This window comes from Rutidosis leptorrhynchoides, chromosome 11 (genome assembly GCF_046630445.1).
Source record: "Rutidosis leptorrhynchoides isolate AG116_Rl617_1_P2 chromosome 11, CSIRO_AGI_Rlap_v1, whole genome shotgun sequence".
Classification (NCBI taxonomy): Eukaryota; Viridiplantae; Streptophyta; class Magnoliopsida; order Asterales; family Asteraceae; genus Rutidosis; species Rutidosis leptorrhynchoides.
Window position 1 is genome coordinate 145,025,037 of NC_092343.1, and position 15,477 is coordinate 145,040,513.

Sequence of the window (15,477 nt, forward strand, 5' to 3'; positions counted from 1 at the left end):
AAAGAGTTTAAAAATGGGACTATATACTCACTGTCGTAAAAGTATAGTTTTAACAAGTTTCCAACTTATTAAAATATAGCCGACATCCTTGGATTCACGAACCTATAACAATAATAATGATTCAGATAATAATACATGTGAACAAAATTAATATAGCAAGTTCATAAAATACTTATATAATAATTTTTTTAACATTTTATGTTAGTAGTCCATTGTTAGTAGTCCATTGTTAGTAGTCCAAAATAGTCCGAAAAGTCTAAAATAGTCCGAAAAGTCCAACAGTCCAATAATCGGTATATATATAATCTTAGAATTACCCAACGGTGTATTGTGTGCGTATTGTCTTGCATCAATCCATATACGTGTTGACTTAGGATTTATCAAAATGTATTGTATACGTGTTGTCATGGAACGTACCAAGATTATTATATATATATACAATCTCAGAATTAACTAAGATTATAATATTTTGTTATACTAATGATAACATGTCCAAATATATATAGGATATAGGAAAAGTTAGCAAGGATATGGTTAATATAGTTTTTAAGGCGTTCTTCATATGTACAACTTATAAGTTCTTATATTAACTTAATATAACATTATAATACATATAAATAAGTGTTATTAGAGTTAAGTTAGAAAGATTAGACTAGTTTTTCAAACAAGTTTAGAATCAACTAAACTATATTCTAGTTTATAAACTCTTATATAGATAGCTATAAATATATGAATTGAACAAGAGTTTAGGCAAGGTTAATACCTTGATTTTGAAGCTTGAACTTGCTAGAAATAGATGAAGAACAAAGAAAGGGATACTAGAACTACAGAGAGTATGTGTGTGTAAGTAAACTTGAAGTAAAAATTAGAAAATGGAATGGTAAAAATTTGATCAAATATGGTGTCTTTGTATACTAGTTGTAATTTTGTTGTTTTGTGAAAAATATCTAGTATAAGTTAAAAACTATTAGGTCATGCATGACATAATACATTAATAATTGTAGATTTCTATTGGTATATACCAATAGTAAATCTTCTAGAAGCTGCGTATAATACGCATATAAATACCGTATAAATACGTAATTGTAGATTTCTATTGGTATATACCAATAGTAAATACTTCTAGAAGTTGTGTATAATACGCGTATAAATACCGTATAAATACGAGTAGAATTCTTCAAAAAATGAACGGAAATACATGTATAGCTATCCCTTATCTGTATTTGTATATTATAAAGTGTATTCAATACTTTTAAGGATGTATTTATACTCATAATACATTGTATGTAAATACATTTTAACATAAGTTAATTACGTCGTTTAAAAAGTAACATATATATTGTTCGAAAACTCTTTAAATTAGTAGTATGAAAATGTATATATAATACCTTGTTAATATACTTAATGAGATATTTAATTATCATATTTTCAAGTTAAATATATATATAATTAATATAAGTTATGACGTTCGTGAATCGTAGGAATAAAAGGGTGACCAAAAGCTTGTGTAAAACTCTTTTCAGATGTTCAAGACTTATTAAAATTCATTGCTTATCAAGTTAGAATTATTAAATCATGTAAATAGTATAATCAAATAGTCAGAAAAATCCAGGTCGTCACAGTACCTTCCCGTTAAAGAAATTTCGTCCCGAAATTTGAGAGAGGTCTTCATGGTTGACAACAAGAATATTTTTGTGAAGAATATGAGTTGATAAATAGAGTTTTATTACCATTGAGTAATATGGTTAAAACAATTCGATTATGTGAAGAGTATGAGTGAAGTTATTACAAAAGAGTGAAGCTATTGCAAAGAGTGAAATGAGGAAAATAAAGGTTCGTCTTAACTCTTGACGTAGTCACGGTTGATTTCCGGAATTCAAGGAATTTAAAGGAAATCTTCGTAATCTATATAAGATTTGATTTTTCAGTAATTAAGGAAATTATGATCCTCTTTAATTAAATGCGATAATCTGCGTCGATTGCTATATCTGATATTTCACTATAAATTTACCTCTTCCGTTTCCTTATTTTTCTCAACTCCTATCTTCTCTTCCTCGATTCTTATTCTAAAGATTGTGAAGATGCTCAATCCAGCCCTGATCCTTAACCTTATCCTGACTATCGCAACAATCATCCTTCTTTTGCAACTCCCACCAGAGGAATCTGTTTACTTTTACTATGCTCTAGGAATTGTTGTATTTATCATTCTCCCGTGTCTTTACATTGCTATACGCATTGATATACAGGCTTTGTAATTTCTATGTTGTTGTCGTGCTTATATTTCGGAGCTCCATGCTTTTGTTTTCTCTTCTCGACTTTAAATAAGGCAAGTAAAATGTCTCGAGTTTATAGATATGAAATTTCGAATGAACATAACTAATGTTCTTAAGCAAGAAAGAAATTGTAATGGCATGATTTAATTAGCAAAATGTTGGAATTACGAAAAAGATAGAACTATCAAGAAAATATTTTCTTGATATGTTTAGAGGTTAAGTAGAATGAAAGAGTTATGTAACATGACACATGATGAGAGTAAGGTCTGTGAATCATTACCATCATCACGTTTCCAGTAGAAATTCAGCATGACTCACTGTAATATAACCACGTTGGCCAGGCATCATTATATTATACTAATTCATGCTTCTATTCCCAACACTACTCCAAAAACATTCATAATTTAAACTCAAATTTTACAGAAATATAGAAACTAAAACAGTTTCCTTTATGATGTAACACATATAGCGCGAAGAGATAAATAATTTCGGACAAGAATAGCTATGAAGATATTTTTAGAAATATTGAGGATATTTATACTGAAAGATACGATGATATCTTAGAATTTTATAAAAATACCTTAAATCAAAGGATGATGAAGAAAATTTTTCCGCAAGAATTTAAAATAAGTAATGAGCAAGGTATTCGATGAAGATTTCATTAGATACTGAATCATCTGGATTCTTTGAATACGAGTTTAGTCCTTGTGATTTGTCCACAGCCTCCTTCATGGTTTGCTCAATCCGTTTTTCAGTTCCAAACTTTCTCTTTTTCTAAGCCTTACCAACATGTCATTCTTTATTATCAAACTTTTGACTGTTAAGGCCATCTACAGTTTTTGCTGCTTCATCAGCATTTTCAAAACTCAGAGAATTGATTCACAGACTTGGGTGCTTTTTAGAAATTCAGAATTGAAGTACATAAACTCAGGAGATAGATGTTATATGTGTGTGTGTATATATATATATATATATATATATATATATATATATATATATATATATATATATATATATATATATATATATATATATATATAACTATTGACGTAGAAACGGTGCGAAATTTGAAAATGATTGATGCTTCCCGGTATTTAGTATGGCAATTATTGTTACAAGATGCAGATGAGTACATTATAAGGTTTCAATGAATAAATATAGTGATTTTTTGGAGAGACTCAAGCCAAAGAGTGACGAAGTTGCTGGTGCGTTTACTGTTAATATGGTGAAATATAAAAGGTTCCCCGGTAACAAAGACAAAAAGGGCAAACGTATATATCAGGTTATAATGAGGCTAATTCGAATGAAAAGTCGAAGTTGACTTGTTGAAAGTGTGATAACACTGGATACTTTGAAAAAGAATTTTCGGTAATAACAATGTCAAAGGATCTAGCACAGATATGTGTTAAACTTTTACTTAGGTTCCGAGAGTTTTCCAGGTGCATAAATCTTTCTTTCCGTAGTTAACGTGTGGTTGATTCATCCACTCGATTGTTCATTAATTGAGGTGTTTTGCTAAAAATGTTTGGATTCTTCAGAATGGTTGTCCTGATTTTTATCAAAGAATGTATATCGCCATAAGAGAAGTGAGTATAGTTAATGATTATTGAATAATTGAAGAATATACAGTGTAACATATTAATGTGAAATTTAAATATTTCTCGGGTATTACCTACCCGTTAAAATATCTTCACCATTAACAGTTTGTACAAAAGAATTTTTATTACCATCTTTATGAAAGTATACATATATGTATATTTTCTTCAGATGTAACATGGATTTAATGAATTAATATGATATTAATCTCATCTAATTTACGGTTAGAACTAGAATAAATAATCTCTAAAACTTTTAGAAACTACATATTCTCTGTATAATATTTCTCCAATGAAGTTATGAATCAATACTTCATCGTTGGTTATTGTTGGTACTCCTTGGTGTCTATGGTGCGTATGATGTTGATGCTCTTGGTACAGATTATAATGTTGAGGCGTGTGATGTCGAGGCTTGTGTTGTTGGTGGTACTACTGCTGTTGATGCAGATATTGGTGGTACTGTTGGTGCCGGTGATGCTGCTGGTTCTGCTGGTGCTGCTGGGGCTTGTAAATTTTGCACCATATTCTCCAAAGCCATAACTCGAGCATGAAGCTCGTTGACTTCTTCTATCGCTCCGAAATGATTGGCGGTTGGTACGAGAGGATGAATAAGGTTTAGAATAGTAGATATTACATAATTGTTGCGAGCTATTCTGGAAATGAGGGTGAAAATGGTGTTTCGGACTGGTTCGCCGGTAAGTGCTTCAGGTTCTTCGCCAAGAGGGAAATTCGGTTGGTGGAAAGGATCACCTTCTTCTTGTCTCCATTGATTAAGTCGACTAAGAACCCATCCCCAATTCATCCAGAATAGGTGATGGCTAATTGGTTGATCCATTCCGGTTACACTACTTTCGAAGCTCGAGTGGAAATCCATATCGGAATAGCTGTCGGAATCCGAGGAACTTGAATTGGTTGCAGAATTCATCTTACACGGTTAAATAAAGGATTTTTGATATGAAATGATTTTCGGATATCGGATGATATTCTAATTACATAGAATACCTATATATAGTACAGAAGATCCCGTAGATTACGGAGGAACTTTCGGAAGCTGTCAGGCAAAGTTTACAGTAACGTATACGCTAAGATATAAGTTTATTTATACACTATCTATGCAATAAATGTAGTAAGACGTGTCTAAACTAGGAATGATAAGCAAGTAATTTCTGACAAGAAATGATAAGCAAAACTTTTGACATGCAGACATGGTCAAAGTCCATACTCATTAATGTATCTTAACAACTATCAGTTAGACACATTAATACAAGACCTGGTTCGCTAAAACCAACACTCTGATACCAACTGAAACACAGTTGGGGACCACGTCCCACCCAGTGCCTTCCTAGCTAACTACCTGGTGACCACTAAGCGTACCTCAGACACGGATTTTATGGCTCGCCTCTTGGCAAGACAGCCAACCCTAAAAGGATCGCGAGAAGTAAGAGCCAATGCTTCGTCATAGTTAACACTGTGAGAACCCTCTCTACGATTAAGCCGATGAGACAGCATTAAAACAGCTCTGATGCCAACTGAAACAACCCGTCCATATTACTATAAATGAGGTACGTTATTAATTGATCTCAATAGTGAGGTATTTGACCTCTATATGATGCATTTTATAAAATATTGCATTCTTATTTCATAACGATCAAACCTTTCATATATAAATGGAAGTTTTAAACATGTGGGCGATCATTTGAGAAATGATCCCCGAATACATAAGTTTTAGAATATTACAACGTGGACATAATAGCCAAATATATTACATGACAAAGATAGAATGCAACTTTCTTTAAACACAAGCATGAACGACGCCATACAACACCATGAGCAAGCAATTAGCGGAAGACTTTTAAAGACCTGAGAATAAACATGCTTAAACTATCAACACAAAGGTTGGTGAGATATAGGTTTTAAAGCCAGCATAAGATATAATAATAGACCACAAGATTTCATGTTATAAACGTTTCTGCAAAGATATTCTATATGTCGTTGAGCGCCCAGTAACTATACTTAACAAATATTTTCCGTGCATATTCCTTTTTCAAAGTTATCTCTACACTGTACCAAGTGTAGTAAAACAAAGTACTAAACACCCGTTATGAACTAGTGCTAACTAGCCCGAGTGGGGTTGTCAAACCTAATACATCTATCAGTAGGATTCGCGCTTACATGTTAACCACATGTAACAAATAGTTACCAGACTATTAGGGATATATACAAAGGTACAACTCAACATAGAATATATATATTTAAGTACTTGTGTCTATTTCGAAAAATAAAAGCTACATGTATTCTCATCCCAAAATATTGGTAGAGTTTAAAAATGGGACTATATACTCACTGTCGTAAAAGTATAGTTTTAACAAGTTTGCAACTTATTAAAATATAGCCGACATCCTTGGATTCACGAACCTATAACAATAATAACGATTCAGATAATAATACATGTGAACAAAATTAATATAGCAAATTCATAGAATACTTATATAATAATTTTTTTTAACATTTTATGTTAGTAGTCCATTATTAGTAGTCCTTTGTTAGTAGTCCATTGTTAGTAGTCCAAAATAGTCCGAAAAGTCCAAAATAGTCCGAAAAGTCCAACAGTCCAATAATCGGTATATATATATTCTTAGAATTACCCCATGGTGTATTGTGTGCGTATTGTCTTGCATCAATCCATAGACGTGTTGACTTAGGATTTATCAAAACGTATTGTATACGTGTTGTCATGGAAGGTACCAAGATTATTATATATATACAATCTCAGATTTAACTATGATTATAATATTTTGTTATACTGATGATAACATGTCCAAATATATATAGGATATAGGAAAAGTTAGCAAGGATATGGTTAATATATTTTTTAAGGTGTTCTTCATATGTACAAGTTATAAGTTCTTATATTAACTTAATATAACATTATAATACATATAAATAAGTGTTATTAGAGTTAAGTTAGAAAGATTAGATTAGTTTTTCAAACAAGTTTAGAATCAACTAAACTATGTTCTAGTTTATAAACTCTTATATAGATAGCTATAAACATATGAATTGAACACGAGTTTAGGCAAGGTTAATACCTTGATTTTGAAGCTTGAACTTGCTAGAAATAGATGAAGAACAAAGAAAGGGATACTAGAACTAGAGAGAGTATGTGTGTGTAAGTAAACTTGAAGTAAAAATTAGAAAATGGAATGGTAAAAATTTGATCAAATATGGTGTCTTTATATACTAGTTGTAATTTTGTTATTTTGTCAAAAATATTTAGTATAAGTTAAAAACCATTAGGTAATGCATGACATAATACATTAATAATTGTAGATTTCTATTGGTATATACCAATAGTAAATCTTCTAGAAGCTTCATATAATACGCGTATAAATATATAATTCTAGATTTCTATTGGTATATACCAATTGTAAATACTTCTAAAAATTGCATATAATACGCGTATAAATACTGTATAAATACGAGTAGAATTCTTGAGAAAAATGAACGGAAATACAAGTATAGCTATCCCTTATCTGTATTTGTATATTATAAAGTGTATTCAATACTTTTAAGGATGTATTTATACTCATAATACATTGTATGTAAATACATTTTAACATAAGTTAATTACGTCGTTTGAAAAGTAACATATATATTGTTCGAAAACTCTTTAAATTAGTAGTATGAAAATGTATATATAATACCTTGTTAATATACTTAATGAGATATTTAATTATCATATTTTCAAGTTAAATATATATATAATTAATACAAGTTATGACGTTCGTGAATCGTAGGAATAAAAGGGTGACCAAAAGCTTGTGTAAAACTCTTTCTGGATGTTCAAGACTTATTAAAATTCATTGCTTATCAAGTCAGAATTATTAAATCATGTAAATAGTATAATCAAATAGTCGAAAAAATCCAGGTCATCACACTTATGCTGGACCAGCTTATCATACCCGTTCCAAGAAGATGTGATATGATATGATCATGGATGATTTATTTATTTCATAAACCTATTTTCCTTTTTACATACATCTCTCTTATGTTCTGACTCCGGGAGGAACACTGATAATGCTAAAAACGAACATATATTTCATAGCATTATCCTTCCCGAAAGAAAAGCTTTTAGTTGCAATTGTTCTATTTACAAGTGATATTCGTTTAAATAATAAAAGGTGAAGACAAAAGTCAGAATTGACGATTTGAAGACGCAAATGACCAAAAAGCTCAAATGTACAAGTTACAATCCAAGTGGTTCAATTTATTGATGAATAACGTCTAAATATTGATAAAAGTACAAGTTGCGAAATGCAAAGTACAAGATATCTAAGCATACGGAAAGGCGTTAGAAAATCCAGAACCGAGACATGAACCAACTATCAACGTACGACTCAATGGAGCTAAAATTATAAGTCAACTATGCACAAGAATATAATATAATATATAATTAATTATTTATATATTATATTATATATAATATGTCAACAAGCTAGGATCCAAATCATGGATGAGCTGGAAATGGGCCCTTTGAAATGTCCCGTTCATATTGATTATAAACGTTCCATATTAATTGATTTCGTTGCGAGGTTTTGACCTCTATATGAGACGTTTTTCAAAGACTGCATTCATTTTTAACAACCATAACCTTTATTTTATCAATAAAGGTTTCAAAAGCATTACGTAGATTATCAAATAATGATAATCTAAAATATACTCTTTACACACGACCATTACATAATGGTTTACAATAGAAATATATTACATCGACATATGTTTCTTGAATGCAGTTTTTACATAATATCATACAAACATGGACTCCAAATCTTGTCCTTATTTTAGTATGCAACAGCGGAAGCTCTTAATATTCACCTGAGAATAAACATGCTTTAAACGTCAACAAAAATGTTGGTGAGTTATAGGTTTAACCTATATATATCAAATCGTAACAATATACCACAAGATTTCATATTTCAATATACATCCCATACATAGAGATAAAAATTATTCATATGGTGAACACCTGGTAACCGACATTAACAAGATGCATATATAAGAATATCCCCATCATTCCGGGACACCCTTCGGATATGATATAAATTTCGAAGTACTAAAGCATCCGGTACTTTGGATGGGGTTTGTTAGGCCCAATAGATCTATCTTTAGTATTCGCGTCAATTAGGGTGTCTGTTCCTTAATTCTTAGATTACCAGACTTAATAAAAAGGGGCATATTCGATTTTGATAATTCAACCATAGAATGTAGTTACACGTACTTGTGTCTATTTTATAAATCATTTATAAAACCTGCATGTATTCTCATCCCAAAAATATTAGATTTTAAAAGTGGGACTATAACTCACTTTCACAGATTTTTACTTCGTCAGGAAATAAGACTTGGCCACTGGTCGATTCACGAACCTATAACAAATATGTACATATATATCAAAGTATATTAAAAATATATTTATAACACTTTTAATACATTTTGGTGTTTTAAATTTATTAAGTCAGCTGTCCTCGTTAGTAACCTACAACTAGTTGTCCAACGTTAGATGTACAGAAAAAATTGATATATATTATCTTGAATCAATCCACGACCCAGTGTATACACGTCTCAGGCTAGATCACAACTCAAAGTATATATACTTTTGGAATCAACCTCAACCCTGTATAGCTAACTCCCACATTACTGCATATAGAGTGTCTATGATTGTCCCAAATAATATATACACATGGGTCGATATGATATGTCAAAACATTTGCATACGTGTCTATGGTATCCCAAGATTACATAATATATTAGAATACATGTATAATACAATATAAGTTAGCTAGGATATGATTAATATAGATTTGTTACCAATTTTCACGTTGCTACAACAAGAAAAATTATCCAATCTTGTTTTACACATAACTTCTTCATTTTAAATCCGTTTTGAGTGAATCAAATTGCTATGGTTTCATATTGAACTTTATTTTATGAATATAAACAGAAAAATTATAGGTTTGTAGTCGGAAATATAAGTTACAAGTCGTTTTTGTAAAGGTAGTCATTTCAGTCGAAAGAACGACGTCTACATGACCATTTTAGAAAACATACTTCCACTTTGAGTTTAACCATGATTTTTGGATATAGTTTCATGCTCATAAGAAAAATTATTTTCCCAGAAGAACAACTTTTAAATCAAAGTTTATCATAGTTTTTAATTAACTAACCCAAAACAGCCCGCGGTGTTACTACGACGGCGTAAATCCGGTTTTACGGTGTTTTTCGTGTTTCCAGGTTTTAAATCATTAAGTTAGCATATCATATAGATATAGAACATGTGTTTAGTTGATTTTAAAAGTCAAGTTAGAAGGATTAACTTTTGTTTGCGAACAAGTTTAGAATTAACTAAACTATGTTCTAGTGATTACAAGTTTAAACCTTCGAATAAGATAGCTTTATATGTATGAATCGAATGATGTTATGAACATCATTACTACCTCAAGTTTTCTGGATAAAGCTACTGGAAATGAGAAAAATGGATCTAGCTTCAAAGGATCCTTGGATGGCTTGAAAGTTCTTGAAGTAGAATCATGACACGAAAACAGTTCAAGTAAGATTTTCACTCGAAATAAGATTGTTATAGTGATAGAAATTGAATCAAAGTTTGAATATGAGTATTACCTTGTATTAGAAAGATATCTTACTGTAAATAAGAAAGATTTCTTGAGGTTGGATGATCACTCTACAAGATTGGAAGTAAGCTAGCAAACTTGAAAGTATTCTTGATTTTATGAAAGTAGAACTTGTATAATTTATGAAGAACACTTAGAACTTGAAGATAGAACTTGAGGGAGATCAATTAGATGAAGAAAATTGAAGAATGAAAGCATTTGTAGGTGTTTTTGGTCGTTGGTGTATGGATTAGATATAAAGGATATGTAATTTTGTTTTCATGTAAATAAGTCATGAATGATTACTCATATTTTTGTAATTTTATGAGATATTTCATGCTAGTTGCCAAATGATGGTTCCCACATGTGTTAGGTGACTCACATGGGCTGCTAAGAGCTGATCATTGGAGTGTATATACCAATAGTACATACATCTAAAAGCTGTGTATTGTACGAGTACGAATACGGGTGCATACGAGTAGAATTGTTGATGAAACTGAACGTGGATGTAATTGTAAGCATTTTTGTTAAGTAGAAGTATTTTGATAAGTGTATTGAAGTCTTTCAAAAGTGTATGAATACATATTAAAACACTACATGTATATACATTTTAACTGAGTCGTTAAGTCATCGTTAGTCGTTACATGTAAGTGTTGTTTTGAAACCTTTAGGTTAACGATCTTGTTAAATGTTGTTAACCCAATGTTTATAATATCAAATGAGATTTTAAATTATTATGTTATCATGATATTATGATGTACGAATATCTCTTAATATGATATATATACATTAAATGTCGTTACAACGATAATCGTTACATATATGTCTCTTTTCAAAATCATTAAGTTAGTAGTCTTGTTTTTACATATGTAGTTCATTATTAATATACTTAATGATATGTTTACTTATCATAATATCATGTTAACTATATATATAACCATATATATGTCATCATATAGTTTTTACAAGTTTTAACGTTCGTGAATCACCGGTCAACTTGGGTGGTCAATTGTCTATATGAAATCTATTTCAATTAATCAAGTCTTAACAAGTTTGATTGCTTAATATGTTGGAAACAGTTAATCATGTAAATAACAATTTCATTTAATATATATATAAACATGGAAAAGTTCGGGTCACTATAGTACCTACCAGTTAAATAAATTTCGTCCCGAAATTTTAAGCAGTTGGAGGTGTTGACGTATCTTCTGGAAATAAATGCGGGTATTTCTTCTTCATCTGATCTTCTCGTTCCCAGGTGAACTCGGGTCCTCTACGAGCATTCCATCGAACCTTAATAATTGGTATCTTGTTTTTGTTAGGATTTAACAAGTTCAAAATCTTACTAAAACATTTGAAGATCAAATAAAAGTGGAAGCATGTAAGTATATATATATATATATATATATATATATATATATATATATATATATATATATATATATATATATATATATATATATATATATATATTACCATTTTGAAACTTGTATATCTTTAACCAAATTAAAGTCAAATCCCAAGTAGGATCAAGCTATGAAATACACTTACAAACTAAGAGTGGGTTTAGAGATTTTACCTCCTCAAGCTAGTTGAGGGTTACTTCAAAAGATGATGATGAAGATGATGATAAATGGAGCTCCAAAAGTATGAAACCTCAAGTAGTTATACCCCAAACTTATCACCAACACCCTAGCCTTTAGTTAGGATTTAATTACACTTGATTATAGCTTACAAAAACTGATTTTGGAACCCTCTTTTGACTCCCAAACCCACGGCCTGGTTCAGCTGCAGTCGCGGTTTTTTATTGCTAGTTTTTCACTTGAGACAATGTAAATGCATGTGTTCTTTTTACTTTGGTCAAGGGGCATGCCTATATGTAATTGTGCTATGTTGAAAGCAACAAAAGTGAGCATGGGTGGACTCTCTTGGAGTCCCAAATCTGCCACTCAATTTAATATATATAAAATGTTGCAATTTATATAAAAATGTTGCAATTTATATATAAAACTTGCATAAAACCATATATATATTTATGTTACTTTCATATTCTTATAAACCATTTATAAAACATAACACAATATAGTTATTTAAACCTATAAATAACTAAATCCATATCATATATAAATTATCCAAATAATTTATCTCAAGTGATAATATTTTAGAAACCCGATTTTCTAAAATCCAAGTGTCGCGTATTTGTTTAATGATCCAATCGTTAAGATCAAATACGTATAAGGTGTAGGTAAGTTTGTTATTAGGTATGACCCGACTTGGATCATAACATATTAGCCACATTAATTTAATATGTCTCTCGGGCATACGAAAAACCTTCAATCTCCCACTTGCACGAGAAACATAAGAAATTAATGCAAGTGATGGATACCACCTAACGACCGTCCATCACCCCCAATATGTTATGACTTTATGCCATTCAATAACATCATCCCTTTCGAGTTCCCATCTTGAATATGAATAGGTGAATCTTTCATTATATCCTTTCGTCCAAAATGTCATGTTAAATCCAAGAGATACAGAGTGATCACTCCCTTTTAGATTTAACTTTATCAGGCCTTAGACATCTAACTCTCAACGAATAAGAGGGACAAATTCCATCTTGACTACATAAGTCCTAAATATATACCTTGCATTACACATGAGCTCTTCCTTATGAACTACCATATTTCAGAATAACGAAGGAAAGATTCAAGGCACAATACTTGGTAAATATCCGAACCCAATATGTATCTAAGGTCAGAGGATACAATGATATTCGCCTTTACTCAAGATTACATGTGATCAACCACAAAGGCTCCATTTAGTAAATCTTGAGGGCGGGTCTTCCAATATTTGTATTCCACAAATATCTATGAACCTTGTTTGCAATCTTGCCCCACATTCAGTCCGTGATTGTATACCAATCCAAGTTCATAATAGTCTAAACCTCACACTTGTTCCCACAAATGTGATCGACTACGGAATTTAGAATAATTACTTATTCATGGATAAAATATGCAAAATAGGAACATAACTCAAAATAAATTAATGCCATAATTATATTAATGAGTTTGAACAACTTCGTTCCATTACAATACTTAAAACAGATCATGACCAATCACTAGAATATCGAAGCCCTAAAGCACAAACATGTCCTGCGTGTTTTGCTCCATGTAAGAGCTTCGTGAGAGGATCCGCTATATTAAGATCTGTATGAACTTTGTGAATACATATCTTTTCCTTTTCAACTTCATCCCTTATATAGTTGAATCTCCGCTCAATGTGACGGGTCTTTTGGTGAGCACGAGGTTCTTTGATTTGAGCAATCGCACCCTCGTTGTTATAAAAGATCTCAAGAGGGTCCTGAATGGAAGGGACTACTCCTAAGTCGTCGATGAATTTCTTCATCCATGCAGCTTCATGAGCTGCCAATGAGGCGGCAATGTACTCCGACTCTGTAGTGGATAATGCAACAACATCCTGTTTTAAACTCTTCCAAGAGACCGCACCTCCATTTAATGTGAAGACATAACCGGATTGTGATCGAGAATCATCTCGATCAGTTTGGAAACTCGCGTCCACGTAACCTTTTACAACGAGTTCCTCCTCTCCAGACCCATATATTAGAAACATATCCTTAGTCCTCCTAAGGTATTTCAATATACTTTTGACAGCAATCAAATGACTATTCCCTGGGTTATTCTAGTATCTACTTGTCAGGCTAAGAGCGCATGACACATCCGGTCTAGTGCATATCATTGCATACATGATTGACCCAATGGTAGAAGCATATGGGACTTTCTTCATTCTCTCATGTTCATCTTTTGTGGTGGGGCACTGAGATGAACTGAGAAGTGTTCCCTTTTGAATAGGTACCAAACCTTTCTTTGAGTTCTCCATCTTGAACCTTTTCAAGATCTTTTCAATGTATGCACTTTGATTCAAACCTATCAATTTCTTGGATCTATCCCTGTAGATCCTAATCCCCAAAATGTATTGTGCTTCTTCAAGATCCTTAATGGAGAAGTAGCTTTTTAGCCAAGTCTTAACACCTTGCATTATCGGAATATCGTTTCCAAATAACAATATATCATCCACATATAATACAAGGAACATGATAGTGCTCCCACTAGCTTTCTTGTATACACAAGCTTCATCACCATTTTTAATGAAGCTAAATTTCTTGGCTTCCTCATTAAAACGATGATTCCACATTCTAGATGCTTGTTTCAATCCGTAGATTGACTTCTTTAACTTACATACCTTGTTAGGATGTTTTGGATCGACAAAACCTTTAGGCTGAACCATATAGACATCTTCCTTAAGATATCCATTTAGGAAAGCGGTCTTGACATCCATTTGCCATATTTCATAATCATAATGAGCAGCGAAGGCAAATAATATCCTAATAGACTTTAGCATTGCCACAGGCGAAAAAGTTTCATCATAGTCAAACCCTTGAGTTTGAGTGAAACCTTTTGCTACAAATCTAGCTTTATATGTATTTAAGTTTCCATGCATGTCGGTTTTCATTTTGAAAATCCATTTACAATCAACTAACTTGGAGTTAGCAGGTTGCACAACTAGTTCCCAAACTAGGTTGTCATACATGGATTGCGTCTCAGCGTTCATGGCTTCCTTCCATTTATCTTTATCAATCCTTGATAAAGCATCTTGGTACTTTGTTGGTTCATCCAAATCAACCACATAGCAATTATCCATGAGAAACCCATATCTCTTAGGAGGATTACTAATCCTACCAGATCTGCGAACGTCTTGTATACTTTGATCATCCATTTGATCATTCTCAACATTTTCATGTTGAGTGCTAGTGTCAACCAATTGTGTATCATCCACTTGATCGTGAACCTCTTCAAGATCTATCTTCCTTTCACTATTAGCTTCCATTAGGAATTTAGTTTCAAGGAATTCAGCCTTCCGAGCAAC